Genomic DNA, 15,619 nt, shown 5'->3' with positions numbered 1-15,619 from the left:
CGGCGCGTATAACTTCGACGGAATCGCTCCTCGGCAAAGACACGACGCGACACACACACTCGAACTTATATACTAAGCTCTGAGCTAATGAACATACCTGCCGGTGCGGGTCCGGCTTAAGCTCGGTGCGCGGCCGCCGTCTACATCATGTTCTATGGCACATGGCGAGTATATTGCCATGTGCCAAGTCAATGGATGTTAAATTTTGTGCAGTGCACGTTATAATATAAATGGATATACTAATACGGCAGCCGGCAACGGGACTTAGAGATTTTTCGTGCTCCAGACCCGCAGGTATGTTCGGGGACTTCAGAATACTACACTTGGGCGTGTTTAATATTAATTCTAAGAGGCGCCAGGCTCGCCTTCGCGTATGTATTTAATACATTTATTGGGCCAGTCCCGACGGTACTGCAATGTCGGGTTGACCCGCGGTAGGGTCGGAGCAAGCCCCGGAACCCCGCCTGGTTGCAAAAATCAGTTTAATATTCTGAGTCCCCTATGGGGACTGTATCAGATATTAAGCTGATAAGAACAGATACTACACTTTGATCTTAGCTCAGAGAGCCGAGAAGCGATAGTTAGAAACATTTCTCTTCGACTTATATAGAGTAGAAGGTTGCACTTTACTCCCGAGAACCGCACGCCGCTTGGTGGCAGTCACAGTAAGCCTTCGGTTCGATCGTCCCCCTCCACGGTCAATCCCTCCTTTCTCTCTAGTTGAAACACGTGGCTGAAGCCTTCTTTAATGTATACTAAAACATTTTATATTTGCAAAAATTGTTTTGCAATTTTTTTGCAAAAAATTTTTTTTCAATTTTTTGCAAAAAAAAAATTTTTTTTTAAATGTTCTAATTATTTTATATCTCTTTAGTGAATATATATGTGTGTTTCTGACGCTATTTTCTCATTGTATTGACGCTTATAGTAATTCTTACAATTTTATTTCTTGAATATTTATATTATTATATTCACGTGTTTACACGTCGTGTTAACCTGTCGTCGCTGAATTTACGTATTGTATCGTATCTAATTAATTTATATAAATATCTGCCTCTTAAGTATACTTGACACGATCCATAATTCGACAGACTTTAAGATATAATTTTTTTTTTTAATTTAATATATTAAATTGGGTTAAAACTTGAATTTGATCTATTGTACATGGTTTAATGAAACATTCTTAGCAGGTTAATGGATTAATTGTGACCAAATAAAAAGGTTTAAACTATTTTGCATTTTCTATTTTGAATAAATTTAGATATCTGATTTGCTTATCTTTGATACTATCATGTTTATAATTTGCACACCACAATCTATATACTTACATATTATACAATACAGTGTTTGAGTGTGTATATTAAATTCATTCTTTAGCTACTGGTCTCTCTTACGATGCTGCAAGTATATTCAATTAATATCAAAACTTTCATAATTATATTTGCAATTATAATATTAATTTTGCGATTGTATTTGCAATATATAATATCCAATATGTAACATTAATTTCGCAATTATCAACATACAATATATTATTACGCAATATACACGTATAATATTAATTTTGTGATTATATTTGCAACATACGGTTAGCAATGTATGATATTAATTTTGCCATTATATTTGCAATGTTTAATATGCAATGTGTAATATTAATTTCGCGATTATATATTTACAATATATTTTACGCAATATTTAATATTAATTTTGAAAAATATTTGAAAATTATATTATATTATAATTCTACAATTATATTTGCAACTGTAATACATAATTATATATAATATTATAAAATATATTTGCAATATATTTTACGCGATATATATACAACATATTATCACACAATATACAATATTAATTTTGCGATTATATTTGCAATTAGAATTATAATATTATTTTTGTGTTTGTATTTGCAATATATGATATGCAATGTATAATATTAATTTTGCAATTCTAATTGCTTTATGCAATACGCAATACATAATATTATGCAAAATATTAATTTTGCCATTATATTCGCAAAACGTTATGCAATATATAACATTAATTTTGCGATTGTATTTGCAAAATATAATATGCAATGTATAATATTACTTTTACGATTATGTTTGCAATTATAATACATAATATTAGTTTCGTGATTATATATTTGCAATATATAATAGTCATTTTATTGATTTATTGCATAATTGTTTTAGTTAACTTAAATTGTTAAATTAAAAAGGCATGAATTTGTGAAGGACTTCTTTTTCAATCTAATACAATTTCGTAAGCTGTTTATAAATTACTTTTATTATAAATAAAATATTTGTTTTGAATAATCTTTAAAAATTTCTACGTTCAGTTGAATTATGTTATTCTTATTTGACTACAAAAAAGCTTTTACTTTTGATATCTGTTTTCTGTTTATACATGATATATTTATTCGGTTTTTTAATATTTATTACATAAAATAGTTAAATATTTATATATTATTTTTTTACAGATACATCTCTTAAATAAAAACTTCTATTATTATTTTTTATCTCAACTAATTATATTTTTAGCATTATTCAATGCCTTTTCGAAATAAACATAAACTTTGCGGGATACTTTATAAGTCTATTTAACTGATTGCAAATGTTGTTTTAAACATACGAGTCTAACGACAGAAGAGTAACAGTTGCCACTCACTGGCCAGGCATAGTCAGTTCACCAGTATGACATAAAAATGCAGCTGGTACACCAGTCTTGTAATCAGTTTCGTGAGAAGCGGAACCATGTGTGCGAGCAGTGACATGCGAAGTGTTATATGTGCATACGTGTCCCGAATTGACTGCACAGATTCGTTCCCCCTTTTCTCCTTTTTTTTCTTTTCTGTCGAATTGAGATAAGAATGTCATTGACGCTGCATTCCGATCTGAAGAAGTCCAATAAACTGTATCACTTTACTAGGGAAGCATCAACCCAACGGGTGTGGTCGTGCTTCCGTCTGGCACCGGGAATCGAATAGAGCGTGGAGCCAAATCTTTAGAAGCGAGGAATCCGTAATCTAGAGTGAGATGAACTCATAATCTAGAGCAGTTATAGCAATTGCGGTATAAAATCCAAACGACGGTAATATTATTACCATATGACATAGATATCTTTATAAAGTTTTTATCAAAATTTCAAAAATATTTTTGGCAAAGAATAATAAATTGATTGTTTACGTAGAAAATAAATCTGTAATTTTTTTCTTAAATAAGGAAACAACAACATGTCTTGCAATTGCGGAAATAAACTTTAGTTTGTCATATACATTTGCAGTTTGCGAAATAAAACTGGGCTTTCAGATAATTAACTCTTTAGTGACATAGTCTAAATTGATACATAAATTGACAGAGAAGTATAATATACTGGGAGGCTAAATTTGAAAGTGGATTGAGTTGTCATACTTAGACAAGTAGCACACTTGGTTAAAGTAATGAGGAGACGAGAATGCTCGATATATTCACATACACAGTAAAAAATTTTGTGTTTTCTTGTTAAAAAAATATCCTGGTTAAAACTTTTATGTTAAAATTTAACATATTTGCTTGTTACTTTAACATATTGCTGTTGTGTTAATTTAAGTAAAGTGTTAAATTACTAAAATAACTAAAAAAGAGTGTAAAAGTAACACAATGTGCACGTACTTTTAATTTTACACCATAAATACGTTCTTTATTATTAGTGACAGGATTTAGCTGTTAAAATTGACAGAAAAAAATGTTGAATTTACTCTATAATTGAGTTTTAACAAAGACCATTTCATTTTTTAGGACTTTACTATCTAATCTGAGATGGCACATTTCTCGTGAAAAAGATTCACCTATTAGGTGAATAAAAGGGGGTCGCCAAGAACAGAGAACCAAGTACGTTTGCATTCACATATATTATAATATTGGACTGATTCCAATAATATACACACAGTTTTTATCGATGATCCTGGAACGATCTATATATGTAATTGTAAACATTTTTTTCAGCATTTCTAGAATAATTATTATTTAACATATATAATATGTTAAATTAATATATATAACGTGTTAAAATAATATGATTGTGTTAAAATAACATATATAATATGTTATTGTTACACGTTATACACGTTACATTAACATTATTATAATGTTAAAGTAACATATTACATGTGTTACTTTGACATAATTTTCTCATTAAATTGTTACATAAAAATTATGTTACATTATAAAATTTATATTTAGTTTTATGTTAAAATATAACATAATATTTATGTTGCTATTTAACATATGCTTAATATGTTAAATTAACAGAAAAATTTCTATAGACCGTTTTGGACATGCGATATCTGTTAAATTTAACACAAATTTTTTTACTGTGTAGCACTTACGTATTTTACATTAATTGATTAATTTTATTTGTCTTTTTTATAGGTCTAAATTTTCTGAGTTTATCTGTTTCGGAACAAATTTAGAAGACTGAAGATTATTAATATCTAATTTGCACTAATATATTTCAACTTTTATTATAATAGAATTTGTAATATATGTTAATTATATATTATATATATAATATAATATATATAATATGTATAATGTATGTTTTAGGTATGTGCCGGATAGTGAAATTACCGTATACCGGATACCGGATATCTGGTAATAGTGTAAAACCGAATAACGGATATCTAATCGGATATTTGGTGCCTTAATTATTCGACCGGATATTTGCTGGATATCCGATACTATTAAAAAAAATACAATATATAAGTGACAAAATCTTTAGAAGTAGATTTATTTTCTGATTGATATTTTGTAATATTTTTCTGACATTATTTTGCTATTTTTGCATTTAGCAATCATAGTTTAATATTAATAAAATTTTTATAATAAATAACATTTCAGCGTTTTGCGTTAATAATCTGTTTTCGTTATCAGAATGAACCGATTTTCCTGCGCTAAAAAGTCTTTTTGATTGTACGAAAGAAGTTGAAGCATTCAAATATTTTGACTAATAAAAAATAAGACCTACGACGTAAATCACATTTTAGTCCGCATGTAATACAATCAGCAATAGGGCTGCGTCAATGATAGCAATAGTAATGACATGTGCACATATTCACGTGAAATATTTTGTGACTATATGTATGTATGTTTGTCCAATTAATATAGCATAATTACATCAAAAATTTAATATAAAATTATATTTGCCAGATACTAACGATATTCGACTGTCCGGCTGGATAATAATGAAAGGGTCGGGTAAACCGGATATCGGATATTATTGGATATCCAACACATCCTCATAGTTTAAAACGCTAAATATTTAAAATTAAAACATCTATAACAGCTTTTAATTTTTTGTTGAATAAAAACTGAAACATTTTAAAAACTTAAAAAACGGAAACAAGAAATAAAATATTTTAATATCTTAAAATAAAATACTTTTTTTATGAATGTTAAATTTTTATGGACATTATATTCGAGAATAAAGGGAAGGATTGCGCGGTCCAAGCTAAAATTAATTCGTGCGAAAATTAAAAGACCTGAATTTAAGACGGAAACTCTCACGAACGCGCTTTGGGAACCGTCGTTGGTTTTACGGTGAGAACGGAGAGCGGCTGGGTATGGGAAACATCGATGATTCCCAGGCGGTGGTAGCGGCATTTCGTATACGAACGTGAACAGCGAATGTAAACGCGACGCGCACGTGCACGTACATTTCATTCGTACATCGGCTGGCTTGTCGCTTGTCCGGTCGTAGCGTGCGAGACAAATGTACACGCGCTCAGGGAGCTGCAGTACGCCTGATTCAACCGTGGGACATGTTCGCGTCTTCATTCTAATATCGACAATACGTTCGGCAATTCAATCGTTCGAGCTTGTAATTACCAGCCGCTTAAGAAGCGGTAAATATTTAGGCCAGGATAAGAATCGGAAATGCAGATCACGGTTTGCTCGCGCAAATTGATCCGCGTCGTTTGTCAGGCTGACGGGTAAAGATCCTGCGGCATTAATCAGACGGAAGATTCCGCTCGATCGTCTTCGACTAGTAGCGCGTTATCACTGCATCAGAATTAATTAACTGCCGGGTCATTAATCTTCACATCTTCATTCACGATGCTGGCCGACGATGATTGATGAGCCAAGAAAACGAGTTTTATACATTCGCACGTTAAGCTAGCCCCCAGTGTACTGACACAATGTTAATTACAGATTTTGATTATTATTAAGATTATTTTGATTTCAAAAATATCTGTAAGTTTATTCGACAATTCTTATGTGAAAAGATGTGCAGTAGAGAATAAATTCGTGATAAGATAGATAATAAAAGTTCGTAAAATTTTTGTTTGCACTTATTAATGCAATTTGCAAGCAGGCATTTGTTTAAATATATTTTTTAATTGGTTAAATTTCAAATAGAAGTGAGTTGTCAAAACCAGCGCATTGTGTAAGTTTTCGAAATTATATCATTTTTGAAAGTATCGAATAATTTGTACGCAATAAAAATGAATTTTATTAGAATATATAATTTTTTATTAATAATAAATTAATTAACTAAAAACCTTTTTGTAACAAAATTCTGCAAAAAGTATAATTCAGACGATCAGTTAGAGATTTTTTAAATTAATACCATCTCCAAATGTAATTAAAATAATTATGAATTAAAAATAATATATAATATAAAAATTTTCATTAATTAATATATATTTTATTAATAATTTATTTAAAAAAATAAAAATAAATAATACTAACAAAAAAGTAAAGATATCGAAATAAAACTGGCTTGAATTAATTTTTGTAATTGATACATTTTTGTTTATATCAATTAGTTTTACTTATTAGTCTTACACATCAATATCATTTATTATAAAATAATAAAATAATAGGTAAAATTCATAATAAAGAAAACTTGATTTTATAAAACGTATCTTTATAATAATTGCAAATCTATAATAAATGCAAAATATTCTACATTATCTTAATAATTAATCTTTTCTTTGTAAAAATATAGAATTGTATATAAATTAAATTATTATCAGCTATGTAAATTGATCAAAACCTAATATAAATTGATTTTGTTAATAGTATTATTATAATACGCACAAAACGACATGTAATCTGTTAAATTTTTTTCAGACGTTAGTCATTTTTTATTTTCTTTATATTTTTATCGCTCAACGTTGCTTATATAAAATAAAGATATAAAATATTGATGAGATAGGCAACCGCGATACGATCAGTAACTCTCTACTTTACAATTTAAAATCTGCCACGAAGAGAATAGCAGATCGCAAGACTGTCTTTTATTATCTATTTATTTTAAACTCTTTTCTCTATAATGCACTCGCGAATTTCCAGATTTCTTCTGTATAAAATCTTTTCTCTTTGCTGACTTGGTGTCTCGGTCTTCGACCAATAAGAGTAATATGCGAGGAAGCGTCGCAGGAATCAGTGCACTCGACCGGTCGCTGAATCCTGCCCGGTAGGTTTAGAACGACCTTCAGATTCCAAGGCTGTTCCTAGCGTACGAGAGCGCAGCTTAGGTCGACTACTATCTCGCTATGCTTGCCTGGTTCTTCTAAGCATGTAACTTAGAACGACTAACCTATCTGATGAAGCGCGAATATTACCAAATCTATTGCTAGTGATAACGAGTTACAGCACAAATATTGAAGAAGATATTTTTAAGAAGGATTTTAAATCCGTATTTTATTTTTCTACATTATACAATTAAAATCTGATGAAAATATTAATATCTTAGGGTTTTAGAGAGTGTCATATCTATGAAAAAAAAAAAATTTAGTATTAAATTTAAAAGAAAGCTTGTGCAAAATAATGAGTACTATTTTATGAATTTTATTTATTTTTAGTAAATAATAAAAAAAAGGTATTATAGCCTCATTTTCATTTTGTACAGTAATATTGTTAATAATCAATATTTTAAGTTGAAAACATAAAACACATACATTTCCATTCGTCAATATGTGTTGTTCAATCGATTCCAGATTTAAATGTTATTTATAAAAAGGTGACACTGCATAATGGATAAAAAAATAGGAGTAATGATGTGGCTTTTGCATTAACATAGATAAAAAAATAAGTTTTATTTGAAAAACATAATGTTTTATATGATAAGATTATATATTTAATTAAAATAAAGAGAACATATTGCAAAATATGCAACTATATATTCGTATATATTAAAGCCACTACATAACTGCGGGCTACTGAACAAATGATTCCATAAGTAATTACTAGAATTCCTCATTTAATAACCAAAAACGGGCAACAATACTACTTTCTGCTCTATTAAAATAAATTATTTGTATTAAATTTATATTACATCAACAATTAGCATCAATTAATTAATCGCCTTATTCGTTTTATTAAAATAACAATTTTAGCATTAATACTATGTAAGAGGGTAATATAACATAAAATTATTAAAAATTCATTCCAATGTTTCAATCATCAAGATAAAAAATAGAAGAGACAATTATTCGCGCCTCTTATTACGTCCCAGGTCGTTTCTTGTCATATAACTTTCAGGTTGTTTCACGATGTAGCCGTAGGTGTGGTCAGGACGATAAACTTGCTATGTTAGGTCTAACAAACCCCTCCCTCTCTCTCCTCTTCCAAAAAAAAGAGGAGACGATCCTAGAGGCGACGGATTCCGAAATCGTGAGAAAAAAGTCTCGTAGCGGTTTCGGCGTCGCGTTCCTTACTGGCTTTCTCATGGCGCACGTCGCTTCTCATCGTTTACTGATACAAAAAATAATGAGATTTCGGAGGTACACAACAGCGAGACATTCGAGCGTGAGAAGATGCTGAACTTGGGGCTGAAATCGCCGCTCCGTGCACCAGGCATGTATCAAAGTACAAGAGCGATTCCTATCACGTGTCCTTTGAAAAGTTCTTCAACCTTTTAGCCGCGAAGGTCGCGTACAGGGTGATTCGTTATTGGACGACAACGACTCCAAAACGTGAGAAGCAACACAAGAAATGTCAAGAAGACTTATATAAATCGCGCGAGATTTTATACTTGAGAAAATTCTTTTTTGATATTAACAATTTTTTCCTCTCTCATTTGTCCCAGCATGAATAATGCCTAATTATCTTGCAAGATTTATTATTAAAATACCAGTAAAAAATTTGCTATCCCATTCAAAGAAACAAGAAATTAATTAAACAGAAATTAATAAAAATTTGAGATGGGTTATTTGTGATCAAGATACAATAATAAAATTATATTTATTTTCTTAAAAAAGAAGATATAAATACTAATACTATTTAAAATATAATTTTTTTTAAGTTCTTAGCCTGTTAAACAGATTTATCAACTTATATACGTAGAAAAAAGAATCTTGTTGAATTAATTGGAAATCTGGTATGTTTAATTAGAATCTGGTTGAACCTATTAGATTTCCAATTCATTCAACAGGACATTTTTTAGTGTATATGCGATATTATTCAAAATTATCTTAAAATTTAAAAAATTTAATACTCAACAGTTTTTCAAAAATAAAATTAAAATATTTATTATATATTTTCAATTTATTCTTTTATTAATCTAATGTGTATTAAAGATATCTTAATAATAATGAATAACAGACTTCTTTATAGAAACGACGGCAAAATGCCGAAGAAGAAATTTGTCGGCTTATGCTTCAATCTTATAAATATATCAAAATAAGTAAAAGCTAAGTAAAAGCTTTTTCATATTTAGATTTTAAATTTTGTCTCGAATCTCTTGTTGTAATTCGTAAATTGTCAAAACATCCTTACAGTCTGATATGTTTTGCACTTCTCATACATTGCGACCGTTGAAAAGGCGCGTGTCGCGCGCGTGCGCGACTTCCGGTTCAAGTTTTCTCACGAATTCCGGACGCAGGCTCATTCCCACAGGCTCTGGATCAACAGTAACGTGAGACAGAATGTCCCTGAGGCCAGCCAAGCGATCTGGTTCGGTAGTAGGCTTGCAGACGAGTGAAAGAGTTTCGCGATGGATTTCAGGCTTGCACACGCCGGTCTTATTTATTGGGAATCGAACTTGTCGGAAATCGAATCTGTCGAGCATTTTAAGACGAAAACTCAAACACTCCCTTCTCACATTTAACAGATCCACGTGGCTTCCTATTCCTGGGCGCAACAAAATAAAAGAGTAATCCCGTCATTTTCTACGAACCGAAATCGTCATTCGGTACGATACAATCAACTCCGTCGAGCTATGCAATTAGAAGTCCGAGAGGAATGGATCATGATAAGGGTCAAGCTTTACGAGAGGGCATTCAATTCGAGGTCGACGATCCTCGACACGAGGGGTTAAACCGCTTAAAATGACCAGCGCCCGACGGAAAAAGAAAGAGAGAGAGAGAGAACGAGAAAGAGGGACGACACGGTGGGAGGAGGATAAAGCGCCGTCTTGGGACAAGAGGCTGGCTTCTTAAGCCAATTAAATTCTTCCCACGGGATCGCACCGTGGGAGAGTCTCTCCAGGAACGCAAGAACACGAGATCCAAGACTGCCAGGACTTCATCCGCTCTCAGGAAGTTTCTCGTTTCTCTAAACATTTACTTGAATACTTGTTTACCTGACATCAAATTATTTTTTTTTGTTTTATTACTAATAAATCGTCGAGATGTTTTTTTCAAAATCATTATTAAATAACAAATCAATAAAGTTTTCAATGTACATACACAACATACTTTGTGAAATTAGATTCAGATGCATATTCTTTATCAGAGTTGGGTAGTAACTAATTAAATAATAAAGTTAAAATGTTGATAACTAAACTTTTTATTTTATTTAAAACAAATTAATTTTTAACTTTAACTTATAGTTATTTTTAAAACACATAAACTTTAACTTATTTTTTTTTTAAGTTGAAAATTTTTATGTTAAAGAAAATATTATGAACAAAAAATGCATATAAATTTTTTGTTCTTATATTAAAACAATATTTCTTTATTATTTCAGAAAAAATTTAATTTATAAGAATATTTAAATTTATTTCGACAATTCATATTATAATTTTTTTGAGTAATCTAACTTTAAAAAATTAAGACATTCTATTTTTATATATAATTAATGCTTTTTAAGGTTTTTTAATTCAAGTTAATCTAAACAGAATTTAGTTCTAATAGAAGTTAACTTTTTGTTCAACTTTTAATGCAATTAAATCAATTTTATTAGCCATTTACTTTAATTTTATTTAATTAAAAAAATCTTAACATTTCTAATCCTGTTCTTAATCTATAAAGAATTAAAAAAAATAGTTTAAAAGCAAAACTCGTATTTGGGCATATTTTATACTTCTTTAAATTTATCCTTTTATTCTTTTTTATTTCCTGAGCAAAATTAGTTTAACAATTTATTCGTACTGTGTTTAAATCGATATGTTTGTTAAATAAATGATAAAATTAATATATTATAAAATATATATACTTAAGAAACTTATGCACTTTTTAAATTTTATATGATTCTACACAGTCGTATTCAATTAATTATTTCGAAAAAATAAGAAAATCGCGTTGTGTGATCTTAAATTTAGACTCTATTTGCACTTTAAATTAGATACTTATTTAGACTCTAAACAATAGATACTGTTCTCGTTGCATAGCATTCTGCATACCATTTTTGGCAGTGCTTAAAAAGAATATATTGCATCGTGCAACTTGATCGACCGGGGAAATCATTTACTATTCTCGCGACCCTCTTTGCTCTTCCCACTCTTTCGCCCGTGTCTTTTTTATGCGGCCGTATCGAGGCACACATGGAGGAAGGGAAGGAGCTCGCGTGAGAACTTGGAGAGGGCTCGTGGGAAAACCACGAAGGCGCGTGGCGCTTCTGATACCAGGGTATCATGAGAGCTTAGCAAGTATCACGGGTACCCTTGATATCTTTTGTACATCGCTCATCCCTCTATAATTTCTTCTCCCCCATTTAAACGAACAGGTGGGATTAAATGGACGGACGCGTGATGTAAAATTTGAATGACTTAGAATCGGGTTTTACAACTGCCATTATCTTGCTCAATATTTCATCAAATGCCTGTAAGCATACACTTGTGATATTTGATTATTGTTATTGAAGTGTTACTGAATATTTTGTAGTAAATTGGCATTCAACATTTTTCTTAGCATTAAAATAATACAAGTTGTATAATAAATGTACAAATAACAAAATCAAATACAATATAATATAGTTTGAAAAAGAAATTCTAAGATAAACGAGTAAAAAAGAATAAAATATTCATAAATTAAATAAGTTACAATTTTGAAATTAACAAAAAGAAGGACACAACAAAAAAGGGATTATGTGAGTCAGGTGCGAATTTTAGTGTATCAAATAACATAATTGCTATTAAAAAGTTATAAATCTATTGTTTTCGTGACAAGAAAGCATAATAATAGTTTGTTTTAATTTAGATTATTGTTACGTCTTATTAACATCACGAAAAAAAAGATTTGTAACTTTTTAATATCAATTATATCATTATATATTGATGTACTAAGATCCCGTAATCCTTTCCATGTTATGTTCTTCTTTTTCTGTTTATTTAAACAAATAAAATGTATATGTCAACATATTACACAAAAAAGAACATTCTTGTTTTCAGATTATCTTTATTAAAAAAATGTTAAATTTTTAAGTAAAATTACATAAAGTTAGACATAATTTGTTTACACGAAGAATTTTATGTATAATTTTAGTTTTCCCCAGAAAAATATATTTTTAATTTTATTAATTATAATTAATAATTTTTATAAGTTAAGTGAAAAAAAATATTGAATGAAGAATAACAATATCTTGAAATAATATTACCTTTAAGAATTAAAATTTTTTTATGTTGTTTTATTAAAATTATCATATTGTGCTCTTTAAATGACTATTATAAGAAATATTAAAATAAAAATATTACATTTACTAAAATCTGAAATAATTAACTTCTTTAAAAAATATTAAATTATATATAAGAAAGATCATTATTGTTTCACATATAAGCCAAAATATAATTTCTTGTTTATGTATGAAACAATGTTTTTTAAATAAAATATATTAGTTAGAATTTGATACTATATAATTTTTGATACTATTTTTTCTTTGTAAACATTAATTTTATCAAAAAAATGTGCTTCCGCAATTTGTTTTCAAATTGTGTTAAAACGTTATTTTTTGTGTTAAATAATTAAAAATAACATTTTAACATAATTTGAAGACAAATTGCAGAAGCATACTTTTTGTCTTTTATATAATATTTGTTTTTAACGTATTCATTTTATATTAAATTAACAAAAAATTTGGTTAAACCAGTTGAGGCCATGTTAAACGTTAAAATTAACACAAAATTTTTAAATACATTTTAATATATAACTTTAATGTGTGTGTGTGTGCGTGTGCGTGCGTGCATGTGTGTGTGTGTGCGTAAATTTTCACGACTAGTATTTATATTATTATACGTATTTCTGCCTTTTACAACGGTTATATTATTTATTATATAACATTTATTGTATATCGCAATTTGTGACGTAACATGAGGAAATATAATTTTACAACTCTAAGCTCTATGACAACGAGGGGTAAAATTAATAATATTTGAAAAAAATTTATTAAGAAAGCATTGACTGCAGAGTCGGAAAAAAATTATAAGCCCGAGGTAGTTGATCCCCTTTTGGAATAGGGCAGCATGAATCAATGCTTTTCCGTGGCCTTTTCGAGGGTTCAGGTCTGTGCGAACCCTAAGAATGCGGTAAGAAGAAGATATTACACTCGTCTGAACAAGTCCATTCATTTAAATGACTTCTGTCAACAATGGTGCCAGGCCAGCAGAAGATGTAGAAGTACATTTCTACAGTGTCAGTGACAATTAAAATTAAACTAGACGTAGCTTATTTGTAATAAGAATAATGTCAGGATTGATAATATTAATATTAATTTTTTTCCTCATGCTTGAAAATGATAATTAATTTTATACGTACAATTTATTTTTACAGATATTTTACACACTAATACTATACACGTGATTTGAGTACTAAATTCTTTTCTTAAAAGAGAGAGAGAGAGAGAGAGAGAGAGAGAGAGAGAGAAAGTACTACAATAATAAAAAATTGATTGAAAGGTTCTCCAATATTTTTCAACGGATATCTCGTGTATTTCAGTGAGCAGGGCAGTAGAAATGATAGAAAGTTAAAAAATCTCTTGTGTAGGAATACGAGAATCTTTAATGCCAATCTTTAATCCAATTTGTGATCGTTTAATAACGCTCAAAAGAAAGATCGCGTAACGACCATCGCTCATTATATATACTATCGTAATTCATTGAGAGGCGTGAAAAGCATTGTAAATATAAATTAGTACAAGATTTTCTATTAGGCTAGCAGAAACGTCGAAGTGGTCCTTGACGAAATTCGACCTTGACCAGTCTCTAAACGAAAAGGCCCTAAAGAAAATCGGGTTGTTACGTCAAACGAAGCGCTTTTACACAAGATCTACATTCCTCTTTTGTGCATTTTGACCACTTGTATATATCGTCAAGTATTAATGATGTTATATGATATTATATATTTTTGCATACATTTTGTTTTCCCATACTTTTGTTATTGTTTTATTTCTTTCTATCTTTTTATGTCTCTTATTTTTTCAGATTTATATTTTTATCTTCAGACCTGCATAATTTTGATTCATATAAAAACTATATACGTGAAATTCATAGTATTCGCTGCTATTGTATTATATTTCCAAGTAAGGAAAAGAGTTTACTTACATTTAATCTCATCTATAATTGCGATCTGTAATTTTATCCATCAGAATAAAATCTAATCGCTTCTAGTGAATATCTAATTAGCAGGAAATTGGAATAAAATTCGTGTAATTACGATTTATAATTCTTATTCGCGGAACGTTATGTCTTGCTATTATATCGAAAAAATGTGCTAACGGAAATTTTATAGCCTCCTCCTATCAGGTTTGCATGTCATCGAGGAAGCAGCGGGACATCTAAACTTCGTTCACGCACACAGCAAACAGTCATGACACAAAATGCTGTTTATCTTGCATTGATACATTTTGTTCGGTTGCATCTGATACTAAAATACATTGATAATGACATCGTTAATGACGTGTTAAGGGCTGAACCGAGGCGTGAAGAACGTTGTAAACACGAATTAATCGAACACCCAATATCAGGCGGTCAGGAAACGCCAAGAACGTCACGCTGAAGAAGAAAGAGAGAGAGAGAGAGAGAGAGAGAGAGAGAGAGAGAGAGAGAGAGAGAGACCCAACACATATACATATTAAAGAAAAGGTGAATTTTTGTCAGCGTTCTCGGTCGGGATTCTGACCACATCTGGTACTGCACATTCCATCTTGTTTACAAACGTTACGCAAGAAAACTCTTTTAGTTTTCCTTCTTTTGATGAAAGAATCTTTTCAATAATGAAATATAGAAATCAGAGAGAATTTAGAATGCGTGATAAATATAATAGATTGTAGCACAAAAGTGTATGTAAAGTCAGAATGATAAAATTGTTCGGATTTTTTTTTATTTTAAGCAAAATTTTTTAATATGTATATTACAAAATAAAAACGCTAAAAAAGAGGCAATACCTATAATGTCGTAGAAAAAGATAGAAAAACAT

At 29.8% G+C, this 15,619-nt stretch overlaps 1 protein-coding gene, 1 long non-coding RNA gene and 1 other non-coding gene across 8 annotated transcripts in view; 1 reads left to right on the top strand and 2 right to left on the bottom strand.

The window, feature by feature from the left end:
- Positions 1–15,619, bottom strand: part of LOC105834973 (neurexin-1) — a 421,734-nt gene that overhangs the window by 77,733 nt on the left and 328,382 nt on the right. The gene's annotated exons all lie outside the window — the stretch shown is intronic.
- On the bottom strand, positions 387–579 carry LOC114254818. The gene has a single exon (XR_003626102.2). It is a non-coding gene; the product is annotated as a U2 spliceosomal RNA (small nuclear RNA).
- On the top strand, positions 1,811–4,877 carry LOC114255635. 2 transcript variants are annotated; one of them, XR_004964202.1, is made up of 2 exons: positions 1,811–3,875; positions 4,590–4,877. It is a non-coding gene; the product is annotated as an uncharacterized LOC114255635 (long non-coding RNA). The 2 variants fall into 2 exon arrangements; XR_003626857.2 differs by having other exon boundaries at positions 4,416–4,877.

The sequence above is a fragment of the Monomorium pharaonis genome, chromosome 7 (assembly GCF_013373865.1).
Source record: "Monomorium pharaonis isolate MP-MQ-018 chromosome 7, ASM1337386v2, whole genome shotgun sequence".
In the NCBI taxonomy this organism is placed as follows: domain Eukaryota; kingdom Metazoa; phylum Arthropoda; class Insecta; order Hymenoptera; family Formicidae; genus Monomorium; species Monomorium pharaonis.
This window is presented reverse-complemented; position numbering and strand designations above follow the sequence as displayed.